Source organism: Acomys russatus, chromosome 10 (genome assembly GCF_903995435.1).
Source record: "Acomys russatus chromosome 10, mAcoRus1.1, whole genome shotgun sequence".
NCBI classification, from domain to species: domain Eukaryota; kingdom Metazoa; phylum Chordata; class Mammalia; order Rodentia; family Muridae; genus Acomys; species Acomys russatus.
The window spans coordinates 13,106,571-13,117,578 of NC_067146.1; positions in this window are offsets into that span (position 1 = coordinate 13,106,571).

Sequence of the window (11,008 nt, forward strand, 5' to 3'; positions counted from 1 at the left end):
CAGTGTGTGAATAACGGAAGGAGGACCGAAGCACAAGGAGAAGTTAAACAGCTCCCACTACCTCGAGGCCAGCCGGCTTTAGACAGGGTCTGGGAGATGCCAGATGCCTTTGCCGCCCAACCCCATTTTCTCTGGCCTGCGGTTTGCAGGTTCTCTGGGCTGGCCTGTTTGTCAGACACACCAGATCCCTGAGAACTTGTGAGCTGGACCTCAGGCTGTGAGTCCACATGGGGAATCAAATCCCAGGAATTGTGCTGGGGCCCGCTGCACATCTGTGAAGTGAGAACGTCCCATCCCTGTCACAGATGGAGGGTGTAGATTATCAGGCACCTTGTACCCACTAGGATAAAGCGATAAACAGATCTTGGAGCTTCGTCTTGGAGCTTCTAGTCTGGTGTGAGACGACTGGGCTCCAACCCTATCCGGTAGCACACTGCGTGGAGCTTGGCTTGGTGTCAGTGGAGAACTCAGCGCTGAGGCAGATGCGCCCCAGCTGCTCTGTGTTGGAACTTTCCAGTGTGCTGTGGACACTGCAGTCGGAACTTCCTCTCTGTTTCTTACTGACTGCCACCTCCCCAGAACCCTCTGAGGTATTATTTGGAAGTCCCCCCACTCAGCCAGTACTGTCACATGGGCCCCCCAGACCTCAAGTCCTCACCTTTGCCAAACCCACACTCAGTCAGTCTCTCTTTCCACAACCTAGGGCCTAGGAAGCTGTGCAGATACCCACTCCCATCCCAGGCACTGTCTCTCTGCTCTGTGTCTCACTAAACAAGCTACTTCCCTTTCCCTTGCTGGCTACCTCTTCTCTTCCTGGTGTCCTGCGTGGCCTCCATTTTGACTGAGCCTTGGGTTTGCCAGGTCAAGCTGGTGCTAAGCCTTCAGGAATGCCCCCACCTACCCTAACTCCAGCATTTCCTGACCTCTTGTGCCAGGGCTTTCAGTAAGGCCTGCTTTTCTCATCATTCCCTTTAAACAGCTGAGGTGAACACACCTCACTCTCCCGTGGGGTTCCTCTCCTGTCACCCTTCCCTGGGCCTGTTGTAGTGTGAGCACCCTCCCCACCTTTGGTCTGGTTAGAAAGGCCAGCCCTCCCACACTCCCTGGTCTTAGAGTCTGCTAAACTCAGCATAAGAGTCACCCCCAAACAACTTCCCTCCCCACCGCTGGACCTTGTCGTTGAAGGGCCAGGGCCTCTCTGTTGCCTCCAGTCTAGCAATCTGGCTCATGAAGCAGGCACGTGGCAAGGAGGGAAAGGAAACGGAGGAAGTCTGGCTGTACATGTTGGCCTTCTGGGACTCCTGCAGCGTTCATGGTCCCCACAGGAACCAGCTGAGGGCCCTGGGGAGCTCTCAGGCCAGGCCCACTCCTTTCTTTGGCACTTACAAGGAATAGGAGGGTGCCAGATCTCACTAAAGTAGACCTAGAGCTGAGTTCTTTGATGGCCAATGTCCTGCATTCTCGATGATCTTTGCAGTTCTCCAAGCTGAGGGCCCCACGACTGTAGTGTTGGACACACTAGAGCCTCGGAGGAGCTGAAGGGCTTAGAGATAGGAAAGGAAAGCGCTCTGCCCCTATGGGACAGTCCTTCTGACATATCCTTCCCTGTTTCCCAGCCTCCTTTTCCTCAACAGCACTTCCAAAGCAGGCGTGGTCCTGCCACCTTCCCTGCACCCCAAACCTACACCCTCACCAGGGGTAAGGAGGACACTGATGAAATTAGATGCTGGGTTTTGAAGTCAACTGAACCCTGAGTGACATTTTTATCACTTTAGAGTCAGACAGATACAAGATTATACTGAGATCATATGCCAGACACCTGTTAAGCACATCTGACATCGTAATGTGTTTAATTGTGGTCAGTCAGTCACTAGGCAGTAGAGCTTTATTTGTGGCCCCTTTACTGAAAAAGTAAACTGAGTTCCTTGTGAATTACCTGCATGAACTTTGGCACCCTCCTCACCTTACTGCTCTCTCTATGTGGGGTTAAATTTTATTTATTTATTTAAAATTAATTAGATGGTATTTTTTTAAACTCATCAATTCACAGTAGATTTTATTTTATTTAGTTTGAGGTGAGGGGAGAAAGTGTCACTATGTAGCTCTGTCTATCTGGAGCTACCTATGTAGACCAGGTTAACCTCAAATTCACAGAGACGTGTCTCCCTCTACTTCCTGAATGTTGGGATTAAAGGCATACACCACTACTATTATTTTTGCTTTTTGAGACAGGGTCTCTCTTCATGGTTCTGGCTATCTTGAAACTTACTCTGTAGACCACACTTGAATTCATCAAGATCTACTTGCTTCTGCCTCTTGAGTGCTAGGATTAAAGGCCCAGTTAAAATAATTTTTAAAAGTTTATTTACTATTACTGTTATGTGTGTTGAATGTGGGACAAATCGAATCAGAGTTCACCTGAAAGAGGGAGTGGGGATTGAAAGTAGGGTACAGAGAAATAAAGTCAAGTCAGGAAATTTCTGATCAAGACTCTCTTTAATACCGACGAGTAAGACTTTTTTCTTTTTTTAATTATGTATACAGTGTTATACCTACAGGCCAGAAGAGGGCACCAGATTTCATTATAGATGGTTATGAGCCACCATATAGTTGCTGGGAATTGAACTCAGGACCTCTGGAAGAACAGCCACTACTCTTAACTGCTGAGCCACCTCTCCAGCCCCCAGAGTAAGACTTTTTATAGCAAGGTCAATAGGATCTATTCTGATCCCTGTCTCCCTAGGTCCCAGGCAAGAAGAACACAATAACCTGAGTAGCTCTCTGTAGGAACTTCCTTAATCCTCAGGTGTCTCTCGGTAGGGATTTCCCTACTTCTTTCAAAGGTAAATAGTCCAAGGATAGCTGGAACACAAAGACCTGGTGCGGCAAAGCTCAGCAACTGGAAGGTCACAGAGTGCAGCCTAAGCATGGGATTTCTGACATGGCAGAATTTAGCACGGCTCCCCACAGAATGTGTGTATGATTGTGTATGTGAGTGTGTGTGAGTGTCTGTGTGAATGTGTCTGTGTGTGTGAATGTGTATGTGAGTGTGTGTGTAAATGTGGGTGTGAGTGTGTGTTAGTATGTGTGAGTATGTATGTGAGTGTGTATGAGTGTGTGAGTGGGTGTGAGTGTGTATGTGAGTGTGTGTGTGTGAGTGGGTGTGAATGTGTGTGAGTGTGTATGAGTGTGTGAATGTATATGTGTGTGAGTGTGTGTGTATGATATGTATGTGGGGAACTGCAGGTGTGCTTGAGGTCAGAGGACATCTTTCAGGATCTAGCTCTCTTCTTCCAGCATCGATTCCAGGCATCACACTCAGCCCTCAGGTTGCTCTGCATGTATGTGCTGAGATTTCCTCAAGCTTTTGTAGCAAGTATTTTTATCCCCTGATGCCCTTCGATAGCCACCCAGGGCCTTCTATACCCACAAAAACCCAGGGCCTGACATGTATTAGACACCACTACATGAAGCTTCCCACCCCACCCTGTGCATTCTCATTACTGTCTTTGATGACCTACTGCTTGTAGAAATGTCACCCAGACCTTTGCCTTCATCTTCAAAGCCAAGGTGTCCTCTCTGTGGATACACCTCTGGCCTAAGTTCAGTACTGGGGATCAAACCCAGGCCCTTGTGGATAATATGCAAGCATTGTACCACTGAGCTAAGCCCTCAGCCCCCAGAATGTGCCCTTCTATAGTTATATTGAGTAAGGACCCTCTAATGACTTTAACTTAACTGATTACATATGCAGTGACCCCATTTCAAAAGATGGTCATATTCTGAGGTGCTGGAGGCTAGAACTTTGACGTGAATTTGGGGGATGTGGGCACAACCCGACCTATGGCAATATTCTACACATCCTGCTGTCACTACACCTGAGGCCATATTTCATTCTCATGCACAGAGCAGGTAGGCATCTGCTTGCCCTTCACCTGAAGACGCTGAGACTCAGAAAGAGGCAGTAGTTCACCAGAAGGTGCCCAGCAACGGGGAAATGAGACACTGTACCTAAAGCCAAGTGCGCTGTAAGTGTCGGCTCTCACTGCAGTTATCTGATGCTAGCTGCTTAGTCTTAGCTATTTTCCAGTCTCTCTGCATCTCAGAGTTATCATTTGGAAAGTGGAATTGAAAGACTGTCAGCAACAATACACACTTCCTGGGATGAAGACCAGGCAGGCCCAGTGCCTTGTACACCGCAGGCACGCCCACGTTCTGTAGGTTCTCAGCTGCTTTAGTAATCACCCTTCCTGGATGTCTTTGTCAGTGTTCTATTGCTGTGAAGAGACACCATGGCCATGGCAACTCGTATAAAGGAAAACATTTAACTGGAGCTGGTTTACAGTTCAGAGGTTTAGCCCATCATTGACATGGCAGCAACCACATGGTGGCTTACAACAATCTATACCCTCTAATGCCCTCTTCTGGCATGTAGGTGTACATGTAGATAGAGCACTCATTTAAAAAAAAAATCTTTGTTTAAAAAAATCCAAAAATAAATAAATAAAGGAAAAAAATTCCTCCAGCGGTTTCTGCTGGATGTGTCTGAGTTGATGATGTGCCCTTTCTGCTCTCATTAGAGAAACATTCACTTGAAGGCCTCACCAGAGAGGGGACACCTTGTTCTGCCCGAGATCCTATTTATCAGGAACTACAGCTGGCTGCCTCAACAGCACCTCTCTGGCTGATTTCTGCTGAGTGTTTTTCTATCCATCAGCTGGACTGATCTATTTATATACTTAATAAACTTACTCATTCACGATGGCTATACCGGAACATAGCTGACATAGTTGATATGCTCTACAAGATGCCATTAAAGGCGTGGTGGTACACGCCTTTAATCCCAGCACTCAAGAGGCAGAGGCAGGTGGATCTCTGTGAGTTCGAGGCCAGCCTGATCTACAAAGGGAGTCCTGGACAGCCAAAACTACAAGAGAAACCTTGTCTCAAAAAACCAAGAAAGAAAGAAAGAAGAGAGAGAGAGAGGGAGAGATGACTTACTTATAGGACAATGGTAAGACTGGTGGTGGAGGGAATGCCCTATGACACTCTGAGCATCAACAACTGGCTTAACAAGGGGAATCTGTGTCTTGTGCATCTACAGTTCTGCAGTTATTGAGTTAATGTGCAGAGATTTTGGGATCTCTGTGCGCTTTCTTCTCTGCTTTTTCTTGCTTACAAAGACCATTCATAGCCAGGCATGGTGGTAAACACCTTTAATCCCAGCACTCGGGAGGCAAAGGCAGGCGGATTGCTGTGAGTTCAAGGGAGGCCAGCCTGGTCTACAAAGCGAGTCCAGGACAGCCAAGGATACAGAGACCCTGTCTTGGGAAAAAAAAAGGGGGGGGAGGGGAAGGGCACAGATCCAAGCAATGAGGAGATCTGCCTGAGACCTGCATCAGGGAAAAAAGTAAAAAAGCTTGGTAGTTTCTCTTGTTTCTTTTGTTTGGTTTTCAAGACGAGGTTTCTCTGTGTAGCCTTAGCTGTCCTGGACTCACTTTGTACACCAGGCTGGCCTTGAACTCACAACGATCCACCTGCCTCTGCCTCTCTGAGTGCTGGGATTACAAGTGTGTGCCATTGTGCTTGGCTGTAATTTAACTCATTTTGAGAAATGAAATTAAAAAAAAAAAAAAATAGTAGAGGCTGGAGAGATAGCTCATCAGTTAGGAGAACTGGCTGCTCTTTGATTCCCAGCATCCGTACCGCAGCTAACTCCAGTTCCAGAGATCCAGCTTCTGGCCTTCTAGAGTACCGGGCACTCTCATGGGTACAGACATACATGCAGTTAAAGCACACACACACACAGAATAAAAATAAATAAATTTCAAAAATTAATTTAACAAAGAAGCAGTACATAGGTGCGTGTGTGTGTTTGTGTGTGTGTGTGTGAGAGAGAGAGAGAGAGAAGAGAGACAGACAGACAGACAAAGACAGATAGAGAGGCTGAGAGGGAGATAATATGAAGCTACATTTTTTTTTTATAGAAAGAGGAAAAAAGAAAAATAGTTTATAGTAACGAAGATTTTTTTTATGGTAAAAGGTAAAAAGAGCAACTTTTTTTTCAAAATGGAAAAGGAACGATAAAAAGAAAAACAAAAAATGTAAAGCCAAGTTACAGGAAGTTTGAGTACATTACACAAGGTCTATGGGGGATGGGATGGAAGATGATATATATTTGATGATTAAAGGTTACTAAAATGCCTAAGGTTAGCTAATCAATCAAGTTAATATTTATAAAAACTGGCTTAAAAGAATAAATATGTCTAATAAATAGCTATTTGGGGAAACTGAGTCATAACAAAACTCAAGGCTGCTTTAAAACTGTTTTTGTTTTGTTTTGTTTTGTTGTTTTTTGTCTAAGGTTTATCTAATAGTTATGCTGCTGTTCCAGTTACAAGTCAGATGAAGTTAACCTAGATGTTGAACACAAAGCTTGAGGCTATACCATTAAGGTTAAGGGGATCAAAAGTGGAGCCAGTATCTGTCAGTTAGGGCCCAGATTGTGAGGGGACCCCTCTGACAAGTCACCTGTCCTCTTAATCAGAGAGTCCAGGAGGTCATGGGAGACTGGACTCTAACCAGTGTGTGGCTCTTCTGGAAAGATCAGAGTATGGCGTATCTGGATAGCCAACTGAGCTCAGTCTGTTATGAAGGACTCCATTCTCTCTTCCCCTGATCTAGGGAACCTCAGATCTCATAAGGAGGGTCCTAGAAGTACCCTACCCTAAGAACATCCTAGCCTTCAGCAAATGACCTAGAAGTTATTCCCCCACTCTAGGATAATTCAGTACTGTGTTTTTCTTCTTGTGATAGGACCCCATGTTACTGCCTGTAAATGAGTTATTGTACAACTGCATGTAGATGAAAAATCCTGGCCCCCCTGGCCCCCACCAATCAGATACATTCATCCTCAAACCCATGCCCACTGCCTTGCTAGCTGGTGTTGGTGCCATTCCCCCACCATGACCATCTGAGACTCCATTTATTCTAAGTAAGAATCACTGCTATATGCTCAGGGCTTGACCACCGGTCAAGGCATCAATGGTGAAGCTAGCTTGGCAGCCGCCGAAAACCATCTCATCTCTGCAAGCTTGGTGCTGACCGCTGGTGAAGCACCCACTGGGCTTGCCTTATAGCTGGTTTCTGATGTCAGCTGCCATCCTCTGCCATGCTTAGCACAGCAGCTAACCAAAGAGCTGTAACACTTTTGGTATCATCAAGGGATTGTGGAGCTCCAGAGTCTCCATAGCTGTCTGATACAGCAATTTCATTCTAAAGGAGATAAACTGTAACACTCCATGGGAGACAAAACAAAACAAAACTCTTTCCACACCCTGGCCTAGTGCATAGGCCTCACCCTGAAGCACTCTGGCAGTTCCTGAGGGAACCAGACCTTTGATCTTGAGGTCTTTTTGTTCTCCTCTGGGAGCAAGCAGCTCCTGGACCAGTCCACCAGATGTGGAAGCCAGGCCACCCGCCTGATGCTGAACAGCACCAGTGCACATCCTGTCAGGAGGAGAATCAGTGGAGACTGGCATGTTCCCTATGCCTCTGAAGGAAGTCACATGATCAGCAGGACCCTCACCCACCCCTGCTGATGGCACAACTGGTATAGGGAGGCTAGGGAGCTAAGGGGCTTATAACTCACTGAGGCTAACCCCAAAAGGATCTCAGCTGACTTTGAAACATTAAAAAAAAAAAAAAAAAAAAAAAAAAAAAAAAAAAAAAAAAAGTCTATCTGTAGCCACTTACATGGCTTTAAATATCCAAAAGGAAAGTATAACCAATATAAAGACACATAACAGGCTTTAGCCAAAAGTCTGTCAAATCCCTGAAAGGAACTAATTAGGTTCACTTATCAAGATTAGGCCCTGTTTTCCAGGAAGCATTAAAAAATGAGAAACAAAGGGGCTGAAGAGATGGCTCAGAGGATAAAAACACTGTCTGCTCTTCCAGAGGTCCTGAGTTCAATTCCTAGAAACCACATGGTGGCTCACGACCATCTATACTGGAATCTGATGCCCTCTTCTGGCCTGCAGGTGTATATGCAGATGGAGCACTCATACATAAAATAAATCAAATCTTTTTGAGAGACAGAGAGAGAGAGAGAGAGAGAGAGAGAGAGAGAGAGAGAGAGAGAGAGAGAGAGAGAGAGAGAAATTTGAGACAATAAACCAATTGACGACTTACATCCCCAACAAAAGATACCCCAAACTACCTGTGTCCCCCAGGAAAAGCCTTCCTCAACCATTCCTGCCTCCATAAATAGTTAACCAGGGTTGTTTCTTCCAGAATTCAACAAATTGTTCCTAAGACATCATACCCCACATTGGGCTGCTTTAAATTTGTTTTGTGCCTGTGGTCCTTGCAACCTTGTGACCAATGTCCTCTGGACTGTAGACTCTGCGACCTGAAACACTGCTGATTAAGGAATGTCAACCCTTGACCATATGACCACCTGCCTCTACCCAGGGCTGCTGGCTCACCTAAAGTAACACCATACGTCCTACATCTCCTACATGAGTCGTGGGGAGGGGATCTATCTAGTCCTTTCATGGATGTCCCTATTCAGCTCCAAAGCAGCCAAGAGCAGTTACAACCCCAAATTAGGTCTCAGATCTTTGAGGGGATGATGTTATGATTAAACAAACAAAAAAACCCAAACATGCCAGGTGGTGGTGCACACCTTTAATCCCAGTGCTCAGGAGGCAGAGGCAGGAGGATCTCTGTGAGTTCAAGGCCAGCCTGGTCTACAAAGTGAGTCCAGGATCGCCAGGGCTGTTACACAGAGAAACCCTGTCTTGAAAAACAAAAACAAAACAAAACAAGACAAGACAAGAGTTCTAAAAGGCAACAAATTATTAATTCATAATTAACTAACTTATGTTTGTATTTGTCCCCAAAGGGATTAAACCAATAGACTAGAATGCCTTATAATAACATCACATCAACAACTTAAGGTCCGAATTAAATGTATGCTACACAGGCGAGCTGTGGTGTGTTGTTTGATGGCTCTGGAAACAGGCTTGTGTTGATCCTCCCAAGACCTGGTTCCCAACACAAGCAAGTTTCTGTCAGGTGTCTTTTAAAGCCCCTTGTCTGGTGATGGGGCTGCCTCACCCGTACCTTGGTGACATGGAGGAAAGAGAAAAGCAAAACAGGCCCAGAGTTAAAAACCCTGTGCGTGTGAGAACACCTAGGGGTAAGCCCTGTCCAACAGAGGTTGCTCACCATCGTTTGTCCCACAGCATAAAGGCGTCTGCTCTGGGGAAGAGAAGCTGAAAGGCAGATGTGTGGTGCTCATCCACTAAGGCAAGCTTAATGCAGAACTCCTGGTGATTGCCTCAACTTCCCCAGCAATTCCTGCCAGATGTATGTCTGTAAGCCCCTGCTTGAATGATGTTTCTCCCTGTCATTCGTTCCTTTACATGGCAGCTTCATGTGTGGGGACACTCTGCCTGCTCTGGACTCTGTCAGGAACTCTAGCTTGCTGCTTCAACAGCAGTTCCCTGGTACATTTCTGCTGGATGCTTTGAATACTCGGTCTGATATTTTGCTCTTTCTCTATATATCATGTGTTTATGTATTTAATAAACTTGCTTATTCAAAACCAAAAGACTCCGTTGTAGATGATTCTCTGGACCACACAGACCACGGATAAGGCATTGATAACAACCATGGATGAGGGCTTATATGTTCTGCCCAGCCGTCCTGTGTGATTGGATGATCATCGGCCGGTCTCTAATGCAACCTGTCTGGCTCCCTGGGATCACAATCCAAAATACATTTGTTTGTGGGCCTTTCTCTTGGTCTCTGCCTTCCGAGGATGCAGGCTAAGACAACACTTACAACCACACTGACAGAGGCTCTAGTTATTTATTTAAAAACTGGGTCTCACAATGTAGCCCTGGCTGACCTAGAAATTGCTCTGGGGACTGGGCTGTCCAAAACTCAGAGATCCACCTACCTCTTGCCTCCCAAATCCTGGGATTAAAGGTACGCGTCACCAATCTGGTCAGACAAACTACTTTTATATTTCTATTTCACAGAGGAGAAACCTGAGAGGAGATGTTTCAGCATCTACCAACAGCACTTAGGAGGTCAGGACAGGACCACTGGGCACAGGAAAGGCTTCTGTGCAGAAGTCAGGGAATGAAGCACTAGGGACCTAGCATTCAGTCAAGTTCTGTGGCTCACACTTGATTGGGCTTTGAACAGCTTACCCAGGATGCCTCTGATGGTTCATGGGTGAAATGGGGCCAGAGGCACCCCACCCTGCATGGTCGGAGTACAGATTAGAGATCATGAAAAAAGAGGCACAGGCCAGGGCCTATTTCATCATGGGTGATGCTTCCAGATGGAATCTTATCATCATCATCATTATTATTACTATTAAATTTTGGCTTTTTGAGACAGAGTTTCTTTGTGTAGCCTGGCTGTCCTGGAACTCACTCTGTAGACCAGGCTGGCCTTGAACTCAGGGAGATCTGATGGCCTCTGCCTCCCTAGTGCTGAGATTACAGGGATGCTCCACCAAGACCTGGCTGGGATTAATATTGTCAATGTGCACAGATAACTTCTGTGGAAGTCAATTAGAAGTTAGGGCCAAAGACAAGAAAGACTGGGTTCAGCAGGTTAAAGTGCTCACAATAAAAACCTGATGATCTAAATTGGGTCCCCAGTGGAGGAAGCAAACAGATTCCCACAATCACCCTCTTAGGTCCACACATATACTGTGATGCTGTGCCTCACACACACCTACCCCTCACCCCCCCACACACATAAATACATCTTTAAAAAAGACAGAAACCAGTCACTGAAAGTGATATGCCTTGTCTGAGAGCACACAGAGTTAAGCAGGAGGCTTAGGCCTGGTATGAGCTCTGGCACCCCTGTTCCTGGGGGGTCTGTGACCCTCATCCCATTACTCTCCCAGCACATGCTAAGAGGCACCCAGTACACAGAAACAATTTTCCTGCTGGCGATATGACTCGGTTGAAAGCAT